Source organism: Aotus nancymaae, unplaced genomic scaffold (genome assembly GCF_030222135.1).
Source record: "Aotus nancymaae isolate 86718 unplaced genomic scaffold, 86718_ANA_hifiasm-v0.15.2.pri h1tg000004l, whole genome shotgun sequence".
NCBI lineage: Eukaryota > Metazoa > Chordata > Mammalia > Primates > Aotidae > Aotus > Aotus nancymaae.
In genome coordinates, this window is record NW_026988415.1 from 31,970,391 (window position 1) to 31,998,177 (window position 27,787).

A 27,787-nucleotide genomic window follows, 5' to 3' on the forward strand; every position below is an offset into this window, starting at 1 on the left:
GTAGTTTGATATTCAACTTAGAAATTGTATGTTTTAACTCTTAGGTTCCCCATTACTTGAAAGATTGTGTCAATTGTCCTTCTCTTGTTTCTCTATTCTCTCATCCAGGATTCATGTGAATCTCTTTGTGAACTTGACATCAAAACATTAAAAAAAAAAAAAAAAAAGAACTGCCATTAGCTACGCTAATGAGATTGGAATTGGGGAGAATGGTCAAAAAGGTAGATCAAGATATGAGAATTAGTTGCATAAAACTGATAATTGAAGCCATTAATGTGGCTTAACTTTCTCAGAGAGTGAAAAACAAACAAACTAACTAAAAATGATTAGGACTGCAGGTCTCCAATAATTAAGAAGGGAACAGGAGAGTAATAGTAAAGGAGACAGAAAAATTTTTCAGAGGTAGGTAAAGGAAAATGATAATGCAGTGATGAGAATGAAAACAAAAAGACAAAGGAAAAGAGTTCAAACATCCCAGATGCTACATAAAATATCCGGCAACCTTAGAGAATGCTATTTCAATAGAAAGGTAATGGTAGAAGTCATCTGTAAAAAAAAAAGAAGAAGAAGAGAAGGAGGAGGAAGAAGAAGAAGAAGAATGGAGAAGAAGTGGAGACAGGCAGCATGTATTGATTCTATTATTGAAAGTTTGTAAAAGGAAGTAAAGAAATAAATATAGTTGTAAACAGCAGTGTTAAATGGCATAAGCTGATTGTCAGTTGAGGAAGTATATACCAGTATGGAGAGATAGTTGAGTTATTAGAAATATTGCTTCTTTTGGTAGAGGGTTTTGAATTGGAAATTCAAAATTGAGGTAGTCCTCAATTTAGAAGCTCCTGGATACTTTCACCTGGGGAATCTAAACCTAGAATGAGTTACTTCCTGAAACTAATCCCTCAGAAAAGCATTCAATCAACCCACCTTCCAGGTTTTCATTCTGATTGACCCTGTATATCCCAAAAGTAAACACCAGCCTTCAACTGAGGCACTGATTTCGTTGCTTGACTTCTTAATATTTCCTTGGATTACTGAACACCTCCTTGAGTACAGTCCTAGAATGCTTATAGCTACAACCATGGGGCTATCCTAGGATAGATAGGATCTGTCCTAATTTTGCTCACCCAGCCAATAGATTAATCGGAAATATCAACCTTACTTTTTAAGTGAAGACATCCATAAGTTTAATTTCATATAAAATTCCAGATCTGAGTCTAGAAACTGTCAAGTTGAAAAAAAAGGTTCAGTTTTCCTAGTCTGAAAACCTGACCCATTAATCCTGCTGGCCTCCTGATGGAGACAATGAATTCTTCCATTCCACAGCATTGGGTTGTCACAAGCTACCAAAAATTCACTAGAAACTACAAATTATATGGCATGTCCAAGGAAGGGTCAGCAAGAGTCATGCCCAAGGAATTACTCAGATTTGACTTAGGCAGCAGGGATTGTGACTAAATGGTGAAATAAACCTTTCTCATACGATGCCTTTAGGTCCTTTGTAGCACTTAGCACAGGATAGGGCACATCATATGAAGTTCATATTTATATTGAAGCTGAGCTGAAGTTTAATCTCATCATTCAGCTGAACATAAAAATAATTAACATTGCATCTATACCCAAAATAAGTTAGAAAAACATGATTAAAAGCAGTGATTAGCTATTGAATTCTCTGTTTAATCATATAAAAACCTATTTGAGAATACAGACAAAGACTTCTTTCTGGGAGAGAAATATGTTAATAAGGGTTTAAACATTTGAGTGGTATTAGAAAGGATTGAATTAGAGAATTGTTTAGCTCCCTTCAAAACCTTGTTTTTATTCCATTTTCAGTGATGTCCCCATCCAAATCTCATCTCAAATTGTAATCCCCAGGTATTGAGGAAGGAATCAGATGGGAGGTGATTGGATCATAGAAGTGGTTTCCCCCATGCTGTTCTTGTGATAGTGAAGGAGTTGTCATGAGATCTGATGCTTTTATAAGTGTTTGATAGTTCCTCCTTCACACTTGCTCTCTCTCTCCTGCCAACTTTCTGACTTGGGTTCCATATAAATGCTTATAGGGAGAGAAAGTGCTGGACATGCAGACTTCAAGCATTTTTAACAACTATGGTAATCACTTATCAACATGAATTAATAGACAATTCTATCAGTGATTATTAATTTACTTGGCTAAATGGCAGATAATTACTTAGCTAACAATGCAGCTATATTAAACATATTTTATGAAATTTTGAGTTTTAAGAAGTAAAGGATCATGCGGTATTTGATTAGGAAATGGTGATTAAAGGGGAAAGAATGATTGCTTCCTATCCTATTAAAATATTTTATTAATGTTCCTCCTTTTAGAAGTTCTTCAGTTTTGTGTGGCCATGAATTTTCCCCTTTATCATTGAGCCAAAATTAATTACTTTTTATTATCCCAACAAAACAGAGCAGCTGATCTTAGCCAGTTAATCAGGAGCAATGTATATTATTGAATTAATTCATATCAAAATATGAGTAATTCTCCCAGAGTTATATTCATTTCCAAAATATATGTCCCCCATTCCTAATTCAGGCAGCAGGACAAATTAAAATGAAAGTAGAAAGGCAGTAGGAAGGAAGAGACAAAATCTAGGGCAGGCAATCAACCATAGGTAGGCTAGGTTTTCCTGGGAATTTGTCCTGAAATCTATTCACTGAAACTGTGTCTTCTGTTATCAGTTCTTTCTTTTCTTCCACCACTGAACCTGAATAATTTCTAAAAGTTCTAAGATTTTTTACAATATTTCCTGATTAATAGGTAACATCAAGACTTCAGCTTGGGAATAGAAAAATTAAGGCTCAGTATCCTCTTTGTCTGTGTCTTGTGTAAGTTGGTTATTTGAAAGCCTGGGCTTACCTGAATTAGTGCTAAGAGCTGGTGCACTAGTATTAAGAAATCTCTTTATTTTTAAATTTTGATGTTATCTTTAGTGTAGTGAATGTTGTGATTTTCTACTGTCCAGGTTTTATGGATCAAATTAATACATTACATAAAGGGGAATTGCTAGTAAAGCTACAACAAACATTAAGAACCTCTAGGCAGAGCATGGTGGTAGAATACAAGGCTCCACCAATTGTCCCCCCAGCAAGGTCACCAATTTAACAACTATCCACACAGAATAAACACCTTCATAAGAACCAAAAATCAGGTGAGCACTCAGAGTACTTGGTTTTAACTTTATATTGCTGAAAGAGGCACTGAATAGATTTTTTTAAAAAAACAGTCCTAAATTGCAGATGCCATTCCTCCTCCATCCTGAGCAGGGGTGCTTGGTGGTACAGAGAGTATTTCTGGGCACTGGGGGAGGTCAAGAACAGCAATTGTGAGATATTGAACTCAATGATGTCCTATTACAGCAGCAAGGAAAACTGGATCAAACTCAGATGACTCCTGCTCACAGAGGGTGCCTTTAAACCAACCCTGGCCTTAGGGGAATGACCAATCCCAGTGGTCTGAACTTGAGTTTCCACAAACTTCACCACCTAGCATTATGGTGCTTTGTGTCTCTAAGTAAACTTGAAAGGCAGTCTAGACCATAAGGACTGCAAATCTTAGACGAGTCCTAGTGGTGAACTAGGCTCAGAGACACTGGACTGGGGGAACACACAACATAATGAGACACCAGCTGGGGCAGCCAAGGGAGTGGTGGCATCACCCCTGCCCTAATGCCAGGCTGCACAGCTCACAGCTCCAAAAGAGACCCCCTTCTATCCGTCTGAGGAGAGAAGAGAGAAGAGTGGGGAGCACCATGTCTTGGATCTTGGTTACCAGCTCAGCCACAGCAGGATAAGTCAGATTTGGTGAGGCCCCTGTTACAGTTTGTAGTTCCCAGAAATGATTACTAGACACACCCTGGACCAGAAAGGAACCTGCTGTCTTGAAGGAAAGCTCCCAGTTCTGGCAGCATTTATCACCTGCTAACTGAAGAGCCCTTTGGCCCTGAATAACCAGAAGTGATACCCATATACTGCCCCAAGGGCCTTGGGTGAACCTCTGATACTTGCTGGCTTCAGGTGAGACTCAGCACACTACCAGCTATAGTGGCTAAGGGGGAAAACTCCTTCAGCTTGAGAAAAGCAGAGGGAAAAGTAAAGGGGACTTTGTCTTGCATCTTAGTTACTAGTACGACCACAAGGGGTAGAGCACCAAGTGAGTTCTTAGGGTACCTGATTCCAAGACTTGACTCTTGGATGGCATTTCTGGACCTCCTCCAGGCCAGAGGGGAGACCACTGCCCTGAAAGGTGAGTCCCAGGCCAGGCAGAATTTACCACAAGCTGACTTGAGAGCCCTTGGGCCTTAAAGAAACATCAGCTGTGGTCTGGCAGTATTCTCTGTGGGCCTGAATTGGCAGTGGCCATAGGGTGAGGCTCCTCTGCTATTGGAAAGGAGAGAGAAGCATTGGAAGGACTATGTCTTATGGTTTGAGTGCCAGTTCAGCTGAAGTATAATAGAACATAAGGCGGACTTCTAAGGCTTTGGACATTAGTCCGTGACTCCTGGGCAGCACCTCTGAATCTTCCTAGGGCCTGGGGTAACTTGCCACCCCAAAGGGAAGAACACAGGCCTGGCTGGCTCCAGCAGATAATAGAGCTCCAGGGCCTTCAGCTAACATTGGCAATAGCCAGGGAGTGGTTACAGCACGCCTTGGGTGAGACCTAGTGTGTGCTGGCCTCAGGTTGGCAGTACCGTCATTATAGTCGTGGTCACAAGGGTGCTTATATCACTTCACCTCCAACTTTAGGTGGCTCAGAACAGAGAGAGAGACTCTGTTTGGATTTCTTGAGCAGTATCCCACAATCACAGGCAACAAAAGCAAAAATGGACAAAGGGGATCACATATAATTAAAAGCCTTCTGCACAGCAACAAATACAATCAACAAAGTGAAAAGATAACCCACAGAATGGGAGAAAATAATTGCAAACTACTCATTTGAAAAGGGATTAGTAACCAGTATGTATGAGAAGCTCAGACAACTCTATAGGGAAAAATCCAATAATCTGATCAAATAGTAGGCAAAAGATTTGAATGGCCATTTCTCAAAGGAAGACATACAAGTGGCAAACAGGCATATAAAAAGGTGCTCAACATCACTGATCATCAGAGAAATGCAAATCAAAACTATAATGACATATCATCTCACCCCAGTTAAAATGGCTTATATCCAAATGACAAGCATTAAGAAATGCTTGTGAGGATGTGGGGAAAAGGGAACACTCATATACTGTTGGTGGGAATTTAAATTAGTACAGCTATGGAGAACAGTTTTAAGGTTCCTCAGAAAACTAAATGTTCAGCTACCATATGACCCAGCAATCCCATTGCTGGGTATATACACAAAAGAAAGGAAATCAGGATATCACAGAGATATCTGAACTTCCATGTTTGTTGCAGCACTGTTCACAATAGCCAAGATTTGGAAGCAACCTAAGTGTCCATACACAGATGAATGAATAAAGAAAATTTGGTATATATACACAATGGAGTACTATTCAGAAGTAAAAAACAATGAGATCAGATCACTTGCTATAACATGGATGGAACTGGAGATCATTATGTTAAGTGAAATACATCAGTCAGAGAAAGACAAACATCACATGTTCTCACTTATTTGTGGGATCTAAAAATCAAAACAATTGAACTCATGGACAAAGGGAGTAGAAGTCGAGAGGCTGGGAAGGGTAGTAGGAGGGCTGGGAGAGAGGTGGGGATTGTTAATGGATACCAAAAAGTAGTTAGAAAACAATCAGTAAGACCTACTATTTGATAGCACAACAGAGTAACTATAGTAAAAAATAACTTAATCGTACATTTTAAAATAAAGAATGTAATTGGATTGTTTGTAACTCAAAGGATAAATGCTTGAGGGGATGGATACCTCCTTCTTTATGATGTGCTTATGTCAATTGCTTGCCTATATCAAAACATCTCATGTGCTCCATAAATATATCCATCTATTGTACCTATAAAAATTTAAAAAATAAAAATGGAAAATAAAAAGAATGTTTACAATGCAGGGAAACTATCTTAGCCAATTCCTTTATTCTTTTCTGGGTGGGATTGAGAAATAAAAGGAGAGTGATGATATTTTGACATAAACAGCATTTTATTTCTTTGAAAAGGAAAATAGAGGTCAAGGGGGCTAAAGCCACAGTTGTTTTCTGCAAGGCAACTTATGACTTTATTGATGCCCCTCCCCAGATTTCTGATATTCTAGATTTTCCCTATTGCTATTTCTTATAAATTTGCTGGTCCTACTTAGTGACTGCTATGAAAAAGATGAAAGGATCAGGATTATGCAAACAGCACATCATGAGTCGAAAGTCGGTTTTGATTGGAAAAAAGTAGGTTGTCAGACCTCTGCAGGGCACATCCCAATAAAACATGAATAATTCATTTATTTTTAAATGAACTTTTTGTACTTTCCTAAAATGTAGTTTATCTTGTCTTGGATATCTTTCAAGAGCCAGTGTACTTATGAATGTGTAACTTCATTTATATTTCAACTTAGCCAAGTCCTAATCAATTAAGTTCTTTTTATCCAGGTAATTCCTGAAATAATAAAATATAGCCTGAAAAAAAATCATTTTTAGGAACTATTTTTTTAAATGAAAATGGTCAGGAAGAGACACTGACACTAGTTATGGGGGGGAAAAAACAACCAAATTTGAAAAATCCTACTGCTCAAGATAAACAAACTCAGGTTGACAGAAATCTTGGAATGACCTCTGACAAAACAAAAATCTGTGTATTAGGCCCTTAGAGTATTGCAGTTAAATTTCAAAATATAATACAATGATTTCTCCAGCCAATATTTAATCCATTCATAAACTCCTATAGCAATAACCTAGGTTACCACTCTACATGTTTCTCTCTTTTTCCCCCCTCCTCACTTCTCTTTGTGTGTGTGTGTGTGTGTGTGTCTCTTTCCCTCTACACACAGGCACACACCTGTGTGATACTGAAAATTTTTGTTCAAAGTCATATGTCAGGTAGCATATTTGAATGGAGAGTTTATTTTTATCTTCCTGAAATTGCCTTTTATCTGATTCTAACATAAGCTGAATTGATTTATGTAGAAGTCAGATAAGCAGACATCTTAATGTGAGAACTATTTAAAGTGGAAGGCAGTGAGAAAATAAATCTAACAAGTCAATCAATAATCACAGAGATGCAAAAGCTGGCATGGAGTTACACAGAGAAAAGTTCTAACTTATTCTGAATTCTTTTACAAGGCCTCCTTGTGTCATACGGTAATACCATTACATGACAGGTTTTTCTTGAAAACAACGTTGCATTTTTTTGTCACCAGTGTCAATTTTCAAAACAGAAATAGTTACCCTATAAACTCATCAGAATGAGAAGAAACGTAGTCAACAATAAAGCAAATATTTTGTCTTCATACTAAGCTAGACTTTCGTTAATAGATAAGTCCTATTTGATTTAGTCATGGATCAGATTTAATAGTCTACAGCAATCTAATCACAGGTAATAGATCTTGCTAATAATTGAACGGAGGCAAGTGCTTTGCCATGTTGGACTATTGAGACAAAATCTGAGATAACAGAGCTCCAGATCCCCACCCCCATGATCCCTAGTGTACTTTTCTGTCACCTTTGCCTCTGAAGCAGCATTGATTAAACTGATGTTCAGTAGTACTATGCATAAGGGATATTCCCCAAAATATGTGCCCTCTGGTCACTTGTGGTTGCTGTCTTCTATCTATTCTATCTCACCCTTGGTGATTCACAATTCACCATGTAAAACAGCATATTTAAATTTCTGAAAATTCTTCCAGTAAAAAAAAAAAATACTTGTTTAGCCTAGGGTTTGCTAAACTTAGTTGACCACAGAAGTCATTTTTCTTTTTGAAACACTGATTAACATCTCATAGAATAATTATTTCAAGAAAGACACTTCTAGTGGATGCTGTAATGCATTGCCAAGATTCCCTGTAAGAACTGAAGGGTTCATTCCCCCCAGTTTCTGGGAATACTTCAGGCTGGCTGCACTCAGCTGCCAGCTTTCTCGAAAAATTGCCAATAGCTAGAGAGAATTGTCTCTCTCAAGTTCATAACCCCTTCCCAGGGACAGCCTGCATTCAAGTACTGATCGAGACCGAAGTGAAAATCCCTGACTATTCACCACAATGTGAGACAACTGCAAAGAGATATCTCAGTTTCAGAACTCACAATGGGGTTAGCTGATGCCTTCACTGAGGCTATGCCACAGCTCAACTTTTCTCTCTGCCCACTTTTTTTACTTTTCTTTTTAATTTTCTTCCCTTCCTTTCTCTTTTCTTGAACAGTTGCGGATCCTGAGAATACTGCATGATAAATTTCCTGAAAGCTTAGTTCAAGCTGAGAGTTTACTTTTGAAAGAACTCAACCAACAAAACATTTTAGGAGAATTTGGTGTGATGAAGACGGTTGATGCAAGAGAAAAAGGTAATATACACCAAATCACATGTAGAAAGAAAACATGCCAAATTTTGAAGGAAGCTTAATAGAAAACACGGAGTGAATAATGACTCTCCACTTATTTTAATTATCATGGAATTGGAGTGCCAGCTGAAAAGCGATAGGCTACATGAAGAATCTATAAAGGCAGCTGGTTTTGAAGGAACAAAAATAATCTGGACACACCGAGGAGATAAACGCTTTAAAAGACCATGAAAAATCATGTCTGCATCATTATTATCTTAATTGCTGGCCTCTTAACTGGTTTCCTTCATCCAATCCTACCCTCTTTTAGTCAATTCATCCCTAGCAGTCAGAGTCTTTAAAATGTAAATATAATAGTGTCACATCTCTAATTAAAATCTTACAATTGCGTGCATTGCTTCCCAATTTATTAGATTGACTTATAAAGCTGTTTATGATTTAACCTCTCTAGTCACTCTTGAATTCATACCCACTACCCCAGATCTACTGCGCATCTTTTGCTCCTTGAATGTGACATGCTCTAAAATGCCTCTGGGCCTCTGAATATGCTATTACCTTTGCTTAGACCTCACCCTACCACTCCAACTCTTTTATCTTTTAGGCCCCAGCTTAAGTGTCACCTCTTTCAGGAAGCTTTCCATGGCCAGTCTCATCAAGTCAGCATTTAGATCCCCTGTCATATGCTTTTATATCACCCTATTCTTCCTTTAACATAGCATGATGCATAATGTAACTATTTAATAATATTCCCCCTTCTGATAGAATGTAAATTTATCAGTGACAGAGACTATATCTTACTCATGGTGCCTATGCAACTGTGACTAACACATAGTAGGTACTTAATAAATATGAATAAATGTATGAAAAAATATATAGGTCCCAAGCATTTCCTAATCTTAAAACAGTAATGTGGAAGGTGTGGCTAAAGCCAAATCAATGTCAAATCCTTATCTTTCCTTAACAAGAATAATATTTTGAGGCTATAAAAACTGATGACTTTTTCTAGTCACTCTTGGCTTAAGACTAAGCTCCAATTTTGCTAAAGTACTGAGCACTTCACTATGTATGTTGTTGGAAATACTATCTCTCTATATATCTAGCTAGCTAGCTAGCTAGCTAAAATACAATTATGATACACCAGATATATATCAACTACAATTCCTACCTATAGGAAAACCTGCAATATTGTTGAGAAACAAAACTAGAGAATGTAAAGCACTAAGTTTTTTTTATTTAGACCAGCAGTTTCTGAACTGTATGTTGTGATAGGTAGTGACGTGTGCCACAAATAATTTAGTACTAATAAAAAGTATCAACATTTAAAAATTATTTTTAGTAAATGATAGAAATTTTTAAGGTGACTTATTTAATAATATTGCTCACTGTTTATGATCTAATATGCTTTCTTGAGTGGATGGAAAAGAGGAAATTATTATTAGCTCATTGGAAGTTGTTTATACCCCTGAATAAGTCCATGAAACTTTGTCTTATAAGTGAATTTATCAATCATGTGTGATACAAGGGGGAGGATCTCTGCTTTACACTCTAAAAACAACAAATTTTCATAGACTGGGAAAAACAGACTGGACCAGAGGCACTACAGATATGATGCTGATGTTACTCTATTGAAAAACTAGCAAGGCTTGAGGTTGGTCAAGGAAATAAATTAATATGTATAGCTTATACAAGTTTGGATAAGTATGTTTAAAATGAGTAGTTTGCTTAAATTCCACTAAATTTTAGCATAGATATCATATATACATAACAAAGTATTTGGTGGGACTTTTCATGTTACCTCAGAAATGGCGATGAAGCTTCAAAGATGAATAAAATATTCTCTAAATAAGTATACATTTTTAGGAAAGCCAAAAATGATTGGGTCCACAAACTTATTTTTTTTTCCTTCCAAGTTTTATTTTAGGTTCAAGGACTGCATGCATAGGTTTGTTAGATGGGCAAATTGTGTGTCACAGGGGTTTGATGTACGCCTAATTTTGTCATCCAGGTAATAGGCATAATAAATGATAGATTGTTTTACAATCCACACTCTCCTCACACCCTCTACTCTTAAGTAGGCCCCAGTGTGTATTGTTCCCTTCTTTGAGTTCATGTATACTCAATATTTAGCTTTCACTTATAAGTAAGAACATATGGCATTTGTTTTTCTGATTCTGCATGAATTTCATGAGGATCATGGCCTCCAGTTCCATTTTTGTTGCCACAAAGGACATGATTTCATTTTTGATGGCTATGTAGTATTCTATAGTGTATAAATTCCACATTTATTTATCCAGTCCACTGTTGTGGGCATCTAGGTTGATTCCATATCTTTCCCATTGCAAATTGTGTGTGATTAACATATGCATGCATGTGCCTTTATGGTAGAACAATTTATTTTCCTTTGGATATAAATCCAGGAATGGGATTGCTGTGTCTAATGGTAGTTCTGTTTTAAGTTATTTGAGAAATCTCCAGACTGCTTTCCACAATGGCTGAAATAATTTTCATTCCCACCAACGGTACACAAACATTTCCTTTTCTCCACAACCTTGCCAACATCTGTTATTTATTGACTTTTAATAATGGCTATTCTGACTGCTGTGAGATAGCATCTTATTGTGGTTTTGATTTGCATTTCCATTTGATTTGCATTTGGATTAGTGATATTGAGCATTTTTTCATATGCTTGCTGACTGCACATATGACTCCTTTTGAGAAGTATCTGCTCATGTTCTTTGCCCATTGTTTAATGGGTTGGTTTGTTTTTTGCTAGTTGACTTAAGTTCCTTATACATTCTGCATATTAAACCTTAGTCTGGTGCATAGTTTGCAAATATTTTCTACCATTCTGTAGGCTGTCTGATTACTCTGTAAATAGTTTCCTTTGCTGTCTACACACACTTTAGTTAAGATTCACTTGTTAATTTTTTGTTTTCTTTCCAATTACTTTTGGAGTCTTTGTCATCAAATGTTTGCCAGGGCTGATGTCCAGAACGTTATTTCCTTGATTTTCTTCTTCGGTTTTTATGGTGTTAGGATTTACACTTAAGTCTTTAATTTATCTTGAGTTAATTTTTGTATATGGTGAAAGGAAGGGGTCCAAGTTCAATAATTGGTATATGGCTAGTTATCTTCACAGCATTTATTGAATAGGGGTCCCTTTCTTCATTGCTTGTTACTGTCAACTTTGTCGAAGATCAGATGGCTTCAGGTATTTGGCTTTATTTCTGGCTTCTCTACTTTGCTTCATTGGTCTGTGTGTCTGTTTTTGTTCCATTACAATGCTGTTTTAATGATAGTAACTTTATAGTATACTCTGAAGTCAGATAGCATGATGCCTCTGACTGTCTTGTTGTTGTTGTGTTTTTCATGGTTTTTTTTTTTTTTTGGTTGCTTTGATTACATGAGCTCTTTTCTAGTCCAAATAAATTTTAGAAGAGTATTTTTTATAATGCTGTGGAAAATATGATTGGTACTTTTATAGAAATAGCATTTAATCTTTAAATTGCTTTAGGCACCATGGTCATTTTCACAATATTGATTGAACCTATTCATGAGCATGGAATCTTTTTCCATTTGTTTGTGCTGTCTTTCACCAGTGTTTTGTAATTCTCATTGTAGATATCTTTCATATCACTAGCTGTATTCTTAGGTATTTTACTCTTTTTGTGGATTTTGTCAGTGGGATTGCATTCTTGATTTGGCTATCCACTTGGATGTTATTGGTGTATAGAAATGTTACTGATACATGTACATTGATTTTGAATCCTGAAACTTTGCTGAAATTGTTTATCATATCCAGAAGCCTTTGCACAGAGACTGTAATGGTTTCTAAGTACAGAATCATATTGCCTGCAAACAGGGATAGTTCAACTTCATCTCATCTTATTGTGATGCCTTTGTTTCTTTCTCTTATCTGATTGTTGTGGTTAGGACTTCCAGTACTATGTTGAATAAGGGTGATGAAAGTGGGCATCCTTGTTTTGCTCTGGTTGTCGAGGAAAATACTTCCAGCTTTTACCTGTTCAGTATGATGATGGCTATGGGTTTGTCATAAAGGGCTCTTATCATTTTGAGTTATGTTTCTTAGGTGCCTATTTCATTGAGGATTTTTAAAAGAAAGAGATGTTGAATTTTATTAAAATCATTTTCTGCATCTATTGAGATGATTATGTTGTTTTGTTTTTAGTTCTGTTTATGTGATGAATCACATTATTGATTTGTATATGTTAAACCAAACTTGCCTCCCAGAGATAAAGCCTACTTGATTGTGGTGAATGAGCTTTATGATGTGCTGCTGAATTCTATTTGCTAGTATTTTGGTGAGGATTTTTGCATCCATGTTTATCAGAGATGTTGTCCTGAAGTTATTGTCTTATGTCTCTGCTAGGTTTTGGTATTAGAATGATGGCAGCCTCTTAGAATGATTTAAGGTGGATTCCCTCCTCCTTGACTTTTTTGGAATAGTTTCAGTAATATTGATACCAGCTCTTCTTTATATATATACTAGAATTTAACTGTGAGTCCATCTGGTCTAGGGTTTCTTTCTGGTTGGTAGGCTTTTTTATTACAGATTCAATTTCAGAACTCATTATGGATCCATTTAGCGTTTTAATTTCTTCCTGGTTGAATCTTGGAAAGTTGTATGTTTCCAAGAATTTATCCATTTATTCTAGATTTTCTGCATTGTGTGCATAGAGGTATTAATAATAGTCTCTGATGGCTTTTTGTATTTCTGTGGAATTGGTGGTAGTGTCTCCTTTGTCATTTCTGATTATGTTTATTTGGATCCTCTCTCTTTTTTCTTATTAGTTTAGCTAACAATCTATCAATCTTATTCATTCTTTTGAAGAACCAACTTTTGCTTTTGTTGATCTTTTGTTTATTTTTTCTACTCTTCATTTTATTCAATTCAGCTCTGATTTGGTTATTTACATTCTTCTGTTAGTTTTGGAGTTGGTTTTCTCTTGCTTTTCTAGTTCCTCTAGATGTGATGTTAAATTATTAATTGAGATATTTCTAACTTTTCGATGTGGGCACTTAGTACTATAAACTTTCCCCTTAACACTGTTTTAGATATGTTCCAGAGATTCTGGCATATTGTATCATTGTTTTTATTAATTTCAAAAAAATTCTTGATATTTGCCTTAATTTCATTGTTTATCTAAAAATCATTCAGGAGCAGATTGCTTAATTTCCATTTAATTGTATGGTTTTGAGAGATCTTAATATTGACTTCTTTTTTGTTGTTGTTGCATTGTGGTCTGAGAGAATGGTTGATATAATTGTGGGGTTTTCTTGAATTTGTTGAAAATTGCTACATGGCTGAGTATGTGATTGTTTTTAGAGTATTTTCCATGTTCAGATGAGAATAATGTATATAATGTTCTTGTTTGGTAGAGGGTTCTATAGATATCTGTTAGGTGCTTTTGGTCAAGTATTGAGTTCAGGTCCCAATATCTTTATTAGTTTTCTGCTACGATGGTCTGTCGAAAAATGTCAGTAAAGTGTTGAAGTCTCCTACTATTATTGTGTGGTATCTGAGTCTCTTCATAGGTCTCTAAGAACTTGTGTTATGAATCTTGCTACTCCAGTGTTAAGTGCATATATATTTAGGATAGTGATGTCTTCTTGTTAAATCGAACCTTTATTATCATGTAACAATATTCTTTGTCCTTTTTGATCAGTTTGGTTTCAAATTTGTTTTGCCTGAAATAAAAATATCAACTCCTGCTTCATTTTTATTTGCTTTCCATTTGCTTTATAGATCTTTCTCCATCCCTTTACCTTGAGCTGATGGATATTTTTGCATGTGAGATGGGTCTCTTGAAGACAGCATACATTTGGATGTTCATTCTTTATCCAACTTGCTGCTCTGTGCCTTTTAAGTGGGATATTTAGCCTGCTTACATTCAAGGTCAATATTTATATGTGCATATTTCATTCTGTTATGTATTGTTAGGTAGCTGTTATGTAGACTTAATTGTCTAGATGCTTTATAGTGTCAACGGTCAATGTACTTAAGTGTGTTTTTTTGGTGTCTGCTAACAGTATTTTTTCCCCATGTTTAGCACTCCCTTAAAGACCTTTCATTTCGTCATTGGTCTTTACCATTTGGTACGTTTTTGCAGTGGCTGGTACTGGTTGTTCCTTTCCATGGTTAGTGCTTCTTTCAGGAGCTCTTCCAAGGCAGGTCTGGTGGTGATGAAATCTCTCAGCAATTGCTTGTCCATAAAGGATTTTATTTCTCTTTAATTTATGAAGCTTAGTTTGTCTGGATATGAGATTCTGGGTTGAAAGTTCTTTTCCTTAAGGATGTTGAATATTGGCTCCTACTCTCTTCCGGCCTGTAGGGTTTCTGCTGAGAGATCCTCTGTGAGTCTGATGGGCTTCCCTTTGTGGGTAACCCGACCTTTCTCTCTGGTTGCCCTTAGCATTTTTTCCTTCATTTCAACCCTGGTGAAACTGACAATTATGTGCCTTTGGGTTGCTCTTCTTGAAGAATATCTTTGTGGTGTTCTCTGTATTTCCTGGATTTGAATGTTGGCCTGCCTTGCTAGGTTCTCCTGGATAATATCCTGGAGAGTGTTTTCCAGCTTGGATTCATTCTCCCCATCACATCAGGTACACTGATCAAGCGTAGATTAGGTCTTTTCACATAATCCCACATTTCTTGGAGGCTTTCTTCATTTCTTTTCATTCTTTTTTCTCTAATCTTGCCTTCTTGTTTTATTTCATTGAGTTGATTTCAATCTCTGGTATCCTTTCTTCTGCTTGATTGATTTGGCTATTGAAACTTGTGTATGCCTCACGAAGTTCTTGTGCTGTGTTTTTCAGCTCCATCAGGTCATTTATGTTCTTCTCTAAGCTGGTCATTCTAGTTAGCATTTCGTCTAATCTTTTTTCCAGGTTTTTAGCTTCTTTGCATTAGGTTAGAACATGTTCCTTTAGCTCAGAGAAGTTTGTTATAAGCCACCATCTGAAGCCTGCTTCTGTCAATTCATCACACTCATTCTCCATCTTGTTTTGTTCCCTTGCTGGTGAGGAGTTGTGATCCCTTGGAGGAGGAGAGGTGTTCTGGTCTTTGATGATTTCATCCTTTTTGTACTAGTTTTTTCCCATCTTCATGGATTTATCTACCTTTGATCTTTGAAGTTGGTGATTTGAGGTGGTGTCTCTGAGTGGACATCCTTTCTGTTGATGTTGAAGCTATTTCTTTTTGTTTTTTAGTTTTCCTTCTAACAGTCAGTCCCCTCTGCTGTAGGACTGCTGGAGGTCCACTCCAGATCTTGCTTGCCTGGGAATCACCCACAGGTGCTGCAGAACAGCAAGTATTGCTTCCTGATCTTTCCTCTGGTAGCTTTGTCCCAGAAGGGTACCCACCAGTTGTCAGCCAAAGCTCTCCTGTATGTGGCATCTTTTTGATTATGCAGGGGTCAGGGAGTCACTAGAGGAGGCAGTCTGTCCCTTGTCTGCCTGCAGAGGTGCTGCTGGGCTGCCACAGGCTCAGTCCAGCTGCTGTATAAGCTTCCTCTGGCTTTTCTTTACACAGGTAAGATCAGCTATGGTGGATGCCCTTCCACCCACCAAGCTCGATCGTCCCGCGGTTGAGCTCGAACTGATGTGCTGGCTGCAAAACCCTCAAGTGAGAGAGCTTCAGTTTGCTGGTCTTTGTAGGGGTGGGACCTGCCAAGCCTTATCACTTGTCTCCCTGCTTTTAGCTCCCTCTCTTTCTGGAGAGTGGGAAATTCCATCCTGCAGGTGCTCTTGGTGCTAGTCAAATCATCTGCCCAGATCTGTGCCTACAACCTGGGGTGCCACTCAGATCTGTGCTAGTAACTCACGGTGCTTTTCAATCAGGTGGGGATGTCCTTGTCTGTGGGTTACAAAGGCCATGAGAGAAGCACAGTATCTGAACTGGAGTACCAGAGGGAAAGAGTCCCTGATTCTCCATCCAGTTGCACTTCCTGGGTGGGGCAGCGCCCTGCTCTGCCTCAGTTTGCCCTCCTTGGTCTATACCCACTGTCCAACCAGTCCCATTGAAATGAACCTGGTACCTTCATTGTAAACATGAAGATCACTCACCTTTTGCATCACTTTCACTGGGAATTGTGCTCTGGAGCTGTTCTTATTTGGCCATCTTTGCAGAAAATCTGTCAGCAAAAAAAAAAAAAGGATATAAAGTTTTTTATTGCAGTTTTTCTTCCCTGAGGATCCTGATTATAGACCCTAGTCTCTTTGGCTTGTAGGGTTTCTGCTAAAAGGTTCACCGTTAGCCTGATGGGGATCCCTTTTAGGTGATCTGGCCCTTCTCTCTAGCTTCCTTTTATATTTTTTTCTTTCAGATTGACCATGGAGAAGTTAATGACTGTTTGCCTTGGGGATGGTTATCTTTTATAGTATGTTGCAGGGAATCTCTGAATTTTATGAATTTGAATCCAACTTCTCCAACAAGGTTGAATAAATTTTGTAGATAATATCCTCAAACATTATCCAAGTTGCTTGTTGTCTCCCTCTTTGGGAGGCTTATGAGTTGTAGGTTTTAACTCTTTACATTAATTCCCTACTTATTCAAGGTTTTGTTCATTTGTTTAATTTTTTTTTATTTCATCTGACTTTTAATTTGTAGAACTGGTCTTTGAGCTCTGAGATGCTTTCCTCATCATGGGCTTTTCTGGTCTCGATACTTCTAGTTTTGTTAGGAAATTCTTGTACTGAATTTTTCAGCTCTAGCAGATCAGTTTTGCTCTTTCTTAAAATATCTATTTTGTCTTTCATCTCTTGATTAGTTTTACTGGATCCCTTAGATTCCTTGAAATAGGTTTCAGCTTCCCCCTGAATCTGAATTATCATCCAGATTCTGACTTCTATATAAGTCATTTTAGCTATTTTTTTCTTTTCCAAGATGGAGTCTTCCTCTGTCACCCAGGTTGAAGTACAGTGGTGTGATCTTGGCTCACTGCAACTTCCGCCTCTGAGGTTCAAGATGGGATTATAGTCATGCACCACCATGCCAGGCTAATTTTTGTATTTTTAGTAGAGACAGGGTTTCACCATGTTGGCCAAGCTGGTCTCAAACTCCTGACCTTAAGTGATTCACCCACCTTGGCCTCCCAAAGTTCTGGGATTACCAGCCACCATGCCTGGCCTATTTTATTATTGTTAACAACTATTGCTGGGGAGGTAGTATAGTCCTATGAAGGTAAGGAAACACTCTGGCTTTTAGAGTTGCCAGAATTTTTGCACTGGTTCTTTCTCATCTGTGTGGGCTGATGTGCCTTTAACTGTGGTATATGTAATTTGAGTATAGTCAGTTGGCTTTGTTTCTGGATGTTTTTGGAAGGCTGAGACTTTGCAGCATCTTCATTTGTGGCTGAATTCTTGGCTTTGGTTTTGCAGAGGGGTATATTAGCAAAGTATTTTTGGTGTTGAAATTTGGGTTGTCATCCAGTAGATGGTACTTAAGCATGATGCCTGGCAGATAGGCTGTTACTCAGTCACATGGCTCCTCTGTATTTCCTCACATTTGCAGCCATGCTACTTCTCATTGCTATGAGAGTGTGGGCTTCTCTTCCACTCACGTGCTGGCCACAGATAACAGCTTGACACTCCTGGGTTGCATAGTGCAGCCCTGGTGGGAATTCAGGCTTTTTGTTTCCTCTTCAGCTTTGAGGCAGCATGGGAGGGAGACCATTGGCAGTGGCAATGACATAGTGCCTTTCACTTGTATCTTGGGGCTCCACTCCAGAGAAACACAGAGCCACTGCCAATCAGAACAACCAGCCAGGTGTGGGTTGGCTACATTGCAGGCTCAAGATGGAGGGAGGGGGGTGGCTGCCTGGTGAAGAGTGGAGGAGTGGGGAGCTAATGGGGAAGAGAATCTATCCTCTTCTCTGTAGGATGACTGCAGTGTACTGGAGGTGCCAGCAAAGTGATCATTTCTTTTATTTTTATTTTTATTTTTTGCCAGCCCAAAGGCAACAAGGATGGTACCACTGCAATTAGAGTGGCAGATGGGCTGTCAGTTGCCTCTCGGAACTCCACCCCAGAGAAATACAGAGCCACTGAAAATGGGAATGTTCAGCTTGAGGTGGGGCAGCTGCACTGTGGGCCCAAACCAGGGGCAATGCCTGGTGAAGAGGAGGGGATCTGGGTTCACAGGGAAGAGAGACTTGCCTCCTCTCCATATGGTGGTTGTTGCTGTTGTGTGCTGGGGTGCAAGTAAAGCACTCAGGCTGTTTGTCCCTTCCCTAACCCAAGGGCAGCAAGGGTGGTATGACTGTAGTGGCAGTGACAAAGAGGCTGTCAGTTGCTTCTGGGAACATCACCCTGAAATGCCACAGAGCCACTGCCTATAAAAATCTTCTGCTGGGAGTAGGGTGGCTGCACTTTTCCCATGCCAGGGGTTATGCCTGGTGAAAAACAATGGGTCAGAGGGTCTGTATTATTCCATTCTCACACTACTATGAGGAAATACCTGAAACTGGTTAATTTATAAAGAAAAGAGGTTTAATTGGCTCATGGTTCTTCAGGGTGTACAGGAAGCAAGGCTGGGGAGGCCTCAGAAAACTTATAATTATGGTGGAAGGTGAAGTGGTAGCTGGAACTTCACATGGCCTGGAACAGAACAAAGAAAGAGAGCGGGGAGGTGCTACACACTTTTAAACAACCAGATCTCATGAGAACTCTATCACGAGAACAACACCAAAAAAAGAAATTTGCCCCTATGTTCCAGTCACCTCCCACCAGGCCCCACCTCTAACATTAGAAATTACAATTCAACATGAGATTTGAACAGTGACACAAATCCAAACCTCATTAGGGTCACAGGGAAGAGAGACTGGGCTCCTCTCCATATGGCTGCAGCATGATGGAGGTTCCAGCAAAGCAATCAGTGCCTTTATTATTTCCCCAGCCCTAGGGCAGTATGGGCAGTATCATTGTAATGGCAATGGAAGAAAGCCTTTTGGTTGTCTCTTGGATTTTCTGCCCAGAGAATTGCAGAGCCATCACTAACTGAAGCGATCAGGTGGGAGCAGAGTAGCCATGCTGAGGGCCCCAGTTAGGAGGCCCTACCCAGTGAGAAATAGCTGGGTCAGGGACCCACATGGAAAATAATCTGGTCACCTTTCCACAAGGCAGCTGTGGTGTGCTAGAGGCCTGTGATAGATCTTGGGCTCTTCACCCCAGACTGAAGGCAGAAGGGGTAGGAGCTGTGGCAGCAGCAAAAGCTACAGGCCCATCAGTTACCCCTGGGAGCCCTATCCTAGAGAAATGCAGAGTTGTGACTGCCCTGGCAGAACTAACATCCTCCCAGGCCAGTTGGCTTTGCCTGGTAAGGTATAATGGAGGAAAGGCCGGGCGTCCATCTGCAGCTCAGCACCATAGATGCAGCACCTATCCTGAGAGCGTATGATAAATCCTGGCCTCCCATGTTGGTGAAGCTATAGAAACTGGGATAGGGTGCTCAGGGCTCCAGGGCACTTGGAGCCACACATGATTGGGAGTGCCAGCTCTTCCTAAATACCACACCAATCTCCATGTCAGTCTGGAGACCCAGGTGAAAGGGGCCAGAGAGGATCTCCTATGCCCAGAATATATAAGGTCTATGGCAGAAGTGTGTATCCCTGGGGGATATTGCTCATTCGCCATTTCCCCATAGTGGGCAGCTTCCCTTGCCTCATCTCTACTCCCTGTGGGTCATGTTGCTTCCTTGATGAATCCCAACATGTCCCCCTGGATAATCTATTTGAAGCGCTATGGTTTACTGTTCACTGTAGCTCCTCTCCAGCTCCATTCTAGCTGCACACATTAGCTGCTTCTAGTCAGCCATCTTGGCATCTCCCCTGGAAACTTTTATAAAGGCCTACAAAAGATGGAAGAACTGACAACGAAAGTGCTAGCCACTGCCCCAAGCCCAGACTCCCTGCCCAATTTATGAAAGATAATGGGAAGGGAGAGGAGAGTAAATTATAATTTTCAAAACTGCCAGTTTACAATGACAAGACTTTTTTCTCTCACTGTGAAGGAAAGGGTAAAGGACACTCCTTCCCAAAGTCAAGTGGAGGGAAGAACCAGGAGAATAGGGTCTCCCTGAAAGAAAGTAAGGCTGGTGTTTCATTTCCTAGCTGGATACCTGTAAAGCTATAAATTACAGACACATCTCTATGCATCCATGAAAATGGGTGGAACTTGGTGAGGCAATTCTTGAAAGAGATTGATATATTTCTCTATGAATTGAAGTATACATAAACACATAGGTGTTGCCTGCTTATCCTCTAGAGATTTCTGAAGGTGATAGGTTTTCATAAGTAGTTTGCAGCAGATAAATAGTAAAACACCATTAAGTCTGCCAGAAAAGAGGCTAGCCCTTCAATCCTTGAGGAACTGGAAGAGGAATTCAGCAGTTCCCATGGCTTATCATAAAGGAAACCAAGATTATAGAAGGTGAAAGAGACACAAGAGATGCAATCCATGACTGGAGAAGAAGATCTCTGGCGCACCATAAAGAAGATATTTTTAAAGAGGCTCCTCATTAATAAAAGAAGCTAAAATAAGGCTAAACCTTACCCCCAAGAAAATGACACCAACCATCTATGTGGACCACTGCAACATTGAAGGCTGCCATTAAGAGATAAGACCATATAAAGCCAGAGCAAATCCAGAGAAAACTGTTTATCAACAATACATGACCAGTTGTATATGAAGAAACACACTATTTTTCCTATTTCCCTCTCAGACCTAGACTAGAAGAGTTTAGGCCTTATAGGAATCCCACCTCATCTATAATCTTGCTCTCCTCCCAACCACATCATTTATTTTCTCTCTTTATGTCTCTCCCAAGCACAAGGTTAACCAGTAATGGGTGAGGGGAGAATTTTATGGCAGACATAAGATTGGGAAGATTGGGGAGTTAAACTAAATTGGGCTGGGCTGAATTTTTTAATCAACAAAAATGAGTATATGATTTTATATAATTTTCAATAAATTACTTTTTAGAAAAGGAACTTCCCACTGAATATAATGAAATCATGGGTAGGAAAGTAACAAAAATATTTGACATTTGCACCCCACTCTATAGAGACTGCTGAAACAAGTTATAAGCATATTTCACAATGGTTAGCATGGTGGAAGATATGTAAGAGATACATAATGCATATGCAATGGTTGATGAAGAGTGTACTTAAGGGGAAGCAGGGCCCAGGGCAAACTATAGTAGCAAGAGGCAACACTCCCTCAGAAGATGTTTTGTTCCAGCAGAGAAGAAGGAGGAATATGGGGAAGTGGGTAGGGGTGAGGAAAAAAGAAGGAAAAAACACACACTACAAAGTAAATTGTCAAGACAGTAGGATGCATTAAACAGCCTGCTGAAAAAGGGAGTTATTAATGATGGCAATGAAAGCAGAAGAAAATCAAACAAAGGAGAACAAACAAGAGGACTGCATAACCACAGCATATACAAAATCACTATTATACAATTCAGTAAAAGTACGTATGACTGTAAAATGAAAGTAAATAAAATACTTAAATACATAACTTTTATAAACAATAAGAAAGGGAAACAAAGGCTTTATGTAGGCCCCATGGAATGCTGTCCATGAGAATTTAGCAGTTTGCGCATTTAGAAATAAAACAGAAGATGTCTATTCACCTGGATGAAAGGGACAAGGAGAATACCCCTACAAGTTGCATATACTCAATGGCTCAGCAATTCTGCTTGGAATTGGAGTTTATCCTATAGACAGACTCGTATATGAACTCAGAGTTACAAAGATGTATGTACAACATACAGAAAGAACATGAGAGTGTATCTGTGACCTTGTATAGAACAAGAAGGAAAAGAAGACAAAGACAGATAGTGGGCTGAGGAGAGAACCCCAGAGCAGGAGTGGATATTTTATTAAAACCTGATTTTATGTATGTGCCTTGCAGTTTGGAGTTTTATTTCCCTTGCTATGAAAAATTTTACATGTAGAGAAAAATGTGAATCCTAGATATAATTTATAATTCTATTGTCCTGGATTATTATTCTAAGCAAGTAGTACCTATAAAATTCAGAGAAAAGCTATCTTGCCTGTTTTGCATCTGTTCTCTTTCCTACATAGAGAATTTTCTTAAGAATAGATGTCAGCATTTGAGCAAATAAGCCCTAATCTTACAACAAATGCTTACCAAAGCCCTAAATCATATAAACAGATCTTGAGCCTCTGGCTGTGTCTATGCTTGCCAAATCTCAATATTTGAAAAATTTAAATTATGCAACTATTTTTCAATATTCCCTCAACTGCTTAGTGTAGATACAGAACTCATACTTTTACTGAGCACCAGAACCACAGGCTGAATCAGCCTGGGAATACCAAAGAAATAGAACAGGTAATATCTGAGGAACTCAAAAGATACCACAGTGAACCTAGGCCGATGCTGTGCTTTCCATCCCTACGTGACTGCCTCATCATAAGTAGCATCCCACAGCTACTCTTCTTAGACATAAGATAATGCATGTAATCTCTTAGTTCAGTGCCTAAAACATACTAAGTGATCATTTGCCCAGCTTATCTTTCTGACACTAAACATACCATTTGACTCTTAGGCCTATGAAGATTCTAAACCTTTTGATGAGCTGTCCTCTAGCTCTTTGCTTTCTAATGTGTGGTCTGTGAATCAGTAGCATGGGCATCACTGAGTTTACTTTAAGAAATGCAGAATCTCAGGCTCCACTCTAAATCTACTGAATCAGAACCCGGATTTTAACAAGATACCCATGTGATTCATATGCACAACAGAAGTTGCCAAACCTCACCAAATTAGAATCCACTTAGATATTCAGTCTCAGTTGGTCTAGGGGTGCACAGGAATTATTTTCAAAAGCTTCCCAGGTAATACTTTTTTAAAATTTTTTAATTAACACTTTATTAAACTATTTTTTTATTTTTATTAATTTATTTATTTTTAAATTTTATTTTACTTTAGGTTCTGGGGTACATGTGCAGGTCATGCAGGGTTGTTGTATAGGTGCATACTATATCCAGCATTTCTCCCCATGTTATCCCTCCCCACCCTCCCACCTTTCCTACCCCTCACTGTCCCACCCTTAGCCCCCGCAACTGCCCCAGTGTGCGATGCTCCTCTCCCTGAGTCCATGTGTTCTCATTGTTCAACACCCGCCTATGAGTGAGAACATGTGGTGTTTGGTTTTCTGTTCTTGTGTCAGTTTGCTGAGAATGATGGTTTCCAGATTCATCCAAGTCCCTACAAAGGACACGAACTCATCGTTTTTTATGGTTACATAGTATTCCATGGTGTATATGTGCCACATTTTCTTTGTCCAGTCTATCATTGATGGGCATTTGGGTTGGTTGCAGGTCTTTGCTATTGTAAACAGGGCTGCAATGAACATATGTGTGCATGTGTCTTTATAGTAGAACAATTTATAGGTCTTTGGGTATATACCAGTAATGGGATTGCTGGGTCAAATGGAATTTCTATTTCTAGATCCTCGAGAAATCACCACACTGTCTTCCACAATGGCTGAAATAATTTACATTCCCACCAACAGTATAAGAGTGTTCTTATTTCTCCACATCCTGTCCAGCATCTATTATTAATACAACTAATAACAACAATAATATCCACATCAATAACTATAATCAGGTTGGATCTTATAGTTTCTCCTATGTGTTCTACTATTTATAAAACACTTCCAGATACGTGAACTTATTTGATTTTCATAACATTTCCATGAGGTAGCCATCATTGTTCACATTTGCTTAATAAATAATAAGGATTAGAAAGATTAATAGATTGATCAAGTAATACAGTAATTAATAGATTGTCCAAGGACTACAAAGATTAGTAGATTGACCAAGTAATAAGTGATGGGGCTAACATTTCTCATTTATATATGTATATAAGTATTTTTTTATTATACTTTAAGTTCTGGGGTTACATGTGCAGATCATGCAGGATTGTTACATAGGTATACACATGCCATGTTGGTTTGCTGCATCCATCCCCCCATCATCATCTACATTAGGCATTTCTCCTAATGTTATTCCTCCCCAGTCCCCCCACCCCCTGCTATCCCTCCCCTAGCTCCCACACCCCTAAACAGGCCCCAGTGTGTGATGTTCCCCAGTGTGTGATGTGTTCTCATTGTTCAACACCCACTAATGAAGGAGAACATGCAGTGTTTGGTTTTCTGTTCTTGTGTTAGTTTGCTGAGAATGATGGTTTCCAGCTCATCCATGTCCCTGCAAAGGACATGAACTCATCCATTTTTATGGCCGCATAGTATTCCATGGTGTATATGTGCCACATTTTCTTTATTCAGTCTATCATTTATGGGCATTTGGGTTGGTTCCAAGTCTTTGCTATTGTAAACGGTGCCACAGTGAACATATGTGTGCATCTTTATAATAGAATGATTTATAATCTTTGGGTATATACCCAGTAATGGGATTGCTCGGTCAAATGGTATTTCTATTTCTACATCCTCGAGGAATTGCCACACTGTCTTCCACAATAACTGAACTAATTTACACTCCCACCAACAGTGTAAAAGCGTTCCTATTTCTCCACATCCTCTCCAGCATCTGTTGTCTCCAGATTTGTTAATGATTGCCATTCTAACTGGCATGAGGTGGTATCTCAATGTGATTTTGATTTGCATTTCTCTACTGATCAGCGATGATGAGCATTTTTCATGTTTGTTGGCTGCATTTAAAGATTTAAACATAAGACCTAACACCATAAAAACCCTAGAAGAAAACCTAGGCAATACCATTCAGGACATAGGCATAGGCAAGTACTTCATGACTAAAACACCAAAAGCCAATTGCTAGATTGGCTACTGTGACTGAATTGACTGTCCTGTTCAGTGGACATATCCAAGTATCTGTCTGTCACTTTGTGAAAAAATCTTGTATTCATTTCATTTCATGTTGTATACAAGAATATGTATTAAAAAAAAGTAAAGCTTAAGTTACAAATGCCCTCACTGCCACTCGATTTTAATAATTAACCAGTTTAGTGAAGTTGTGATTAAAAGTCAAGGGCTCTAGTGGGGGAAAAAATGTTGATTCCAATCAAGACATTGCAACTGAGAAGCTCACAGATCCTGGATTCGTGGGCTTCAGTTTCCTTATCTCTAAGTAGGAATAACAATAGTACCTCACTCATAGAAGTACTGTGAGGCTTAATCATTTGTGTAAAGTTTGTAGCTCTTACTACAACAAAGTAACATTCAGTATTAAGTGGTGTTCTAGTTATTTCAAGTTCTCTGAATATGAGTTCCAGTCAGTATTTAGAGTCACAAGTTGAAAATGTTTTTGTCATATTTTTTTATTAAATCCTCATTACTAAAAATATTTCTATCTATAGTGCAACATGTGAAATATTTCTTTTCTTTTCTTTTCTTTTTTTTTTTTTGAGATGGAGTCTCACTCTGTCACCCAGGCTGCAGTGCAGTGACACGATCTTGGCTGCAACCTCTGCCACTTGGGTTCAAGCAATTCTCCTGCCTCAGTCTCCCAAGTAGCTGGGATTACAGGCACCTGCCACTGCGCCTGGCTAATTTTTGTATTTTTAGTAGCGATGAGGTTTCACCATTTTGGCCAGGCTGGTCTTGAACTCCTAACTCTGTGATCCACCTGCCTCGTTCTCCCAAAGTGCTGGGATTACAGGCATGAGCCACTGCACTCAGCCCATGTGAAATATTTCAACAGCATCATTAGAAAAGCTACTGAGAAGAAAAGTAGTGTTGGAACAAATATTTGTGAAAAGACTGTTACACTGCTGACCACAGTCAACCTTATACTATATTTTTGTATGGCTCAATGATCAATGATCATGTCACAAACGAGTCCTTGCTGAGGAGCAATACTTCTTGGGTCTGGAGAGGCCACTAGTATCACATTTGGAGTCTTTCTTTAAGTCATGCATTTCCCATGATATATAGATTTTAGTTTAAGTTCATTTGGCTACCAAAACCCTTTACTTAAATTAGAAAAGGACTGATTTAAAATAGTAATAAAAGTAAATGGTATTTTAATGAGCATGACAGTAATTGTCAAACAGCTTAAGTACTATATTCATAGAAACAAGAGGACAAGAAGCTGATTATGATCATAAATAAATAGTTATTAGCCATAGGTCAGACTTCCACTCCTTTCTTTGTGTTTTTGGTATCAGGGTCAGAATAGTTTCATGTAAACAAAATAATTATTCTTCCTTATCTTCCTGTTCCTTTTGCTATGTTAATACATATTTGGCATGCGCCCATATACTGTTTATGGCAAAATGAGATAAGTGAGCTAATTCAGATTAAATAGCTGATTTTTCACCCAATCCCATGCCAAAGACAAACTGAGCTTTTAAAGGTTTGGCGATGTGAGCTTATTTTTGCATTCTTCTTTTTTTTTTTTTTTTTACTTGGAGAGGTCATGTATAATTTTACTTTCATGCATTTTGTAGTGGTTGGAAATGTAAGGTTTTGGGTAAGTTTGTTTAAACTAGTGTAGTAGAATATTTATGTAAGCAATCTCATTTTTAAACATTACAGAAGGGGATATCAGTGTAAATGTAAATAATTCTATACATAATTTACATCCCTGATGATGTTTTTAAAGCTTTTTGCAAATAAATGTGTATATTTATAATTCGTCAATTTACAGTTATAAAAAAACTTCCTTGCAAAGTTGACTGTAGCCCAACACAAAGCATTAAATTACAAAGAAAGAAAAAGATAAAAATAGGTACAAGTTTAGGACTATGGACCAATAAACTTCAATCTTAGCTATAAATAAGATTGTTTCAGGAAAGGGGAGTCAATTTTTTATTCTAAGTCTCCAATGTTTTTCCACAACCAAACAAAAATGTGAGAATAGAAAATTCATGGAATTACAGTACTAACAGTTCTACTCAATATGTTGTTTAAATAGAGTCAAGTAGCCAGACATGAGTATCTTGAAACTTAATGCAAATAATTCAGGATCTTGCCCTCAAAAGGTTTATCATATAAGGTTAGGCAGCGCAGGTAGGTCAATTAGTTAGCAGTCATTTGAAGAACAAAGCAAACTCAGCTTGTGCTGTTACTCTGTCTTATTTTGAGTGGAGAGTTAAAATGTGCTGCAAAGTTAGCTTTGGTCTTTTAACCTGTGGGAGTTTTTTCAACTTAGCTTCTATGAATATTTATCATCAACAATATTATTGCCTTCACCATCATTACAGAATTTCAAAGATAATATTCACACCTCAAAAGGTGTACTTCATACATTACTAATGAATTCTCTAGTGGCTCCTCCACAGATATTTTCATAGATCAG

The 27,787-nt window shown here is 38.3% G+C and overlaps 1 long non-coding RNA gene across 2 annotated transcripts in view; it reads left to right on the plus strand.

Annotated features, from left to right (window-relative positions):
• Positions 1-27,787, plus strand: part of LOC135278062 (uncharacterized) — an 86,016-nt gene that overhangs the window by 44,019 nt on the left and 14,210 nt on the right. The window contains exon 4 of one of the 2 annotated variants that reach the window (XR_010345648.1): positions 8,330-8,468. This is a non-coding gene — a long non-coding RNA (uncharacterized LOC135278062). Of the gene's footprint in view, positions 1-8,329; positions 8,761-27,787 lie in introns of those variants that run through there. The other variant, XR_010345643.1, reaches the window with a different exon arrangement.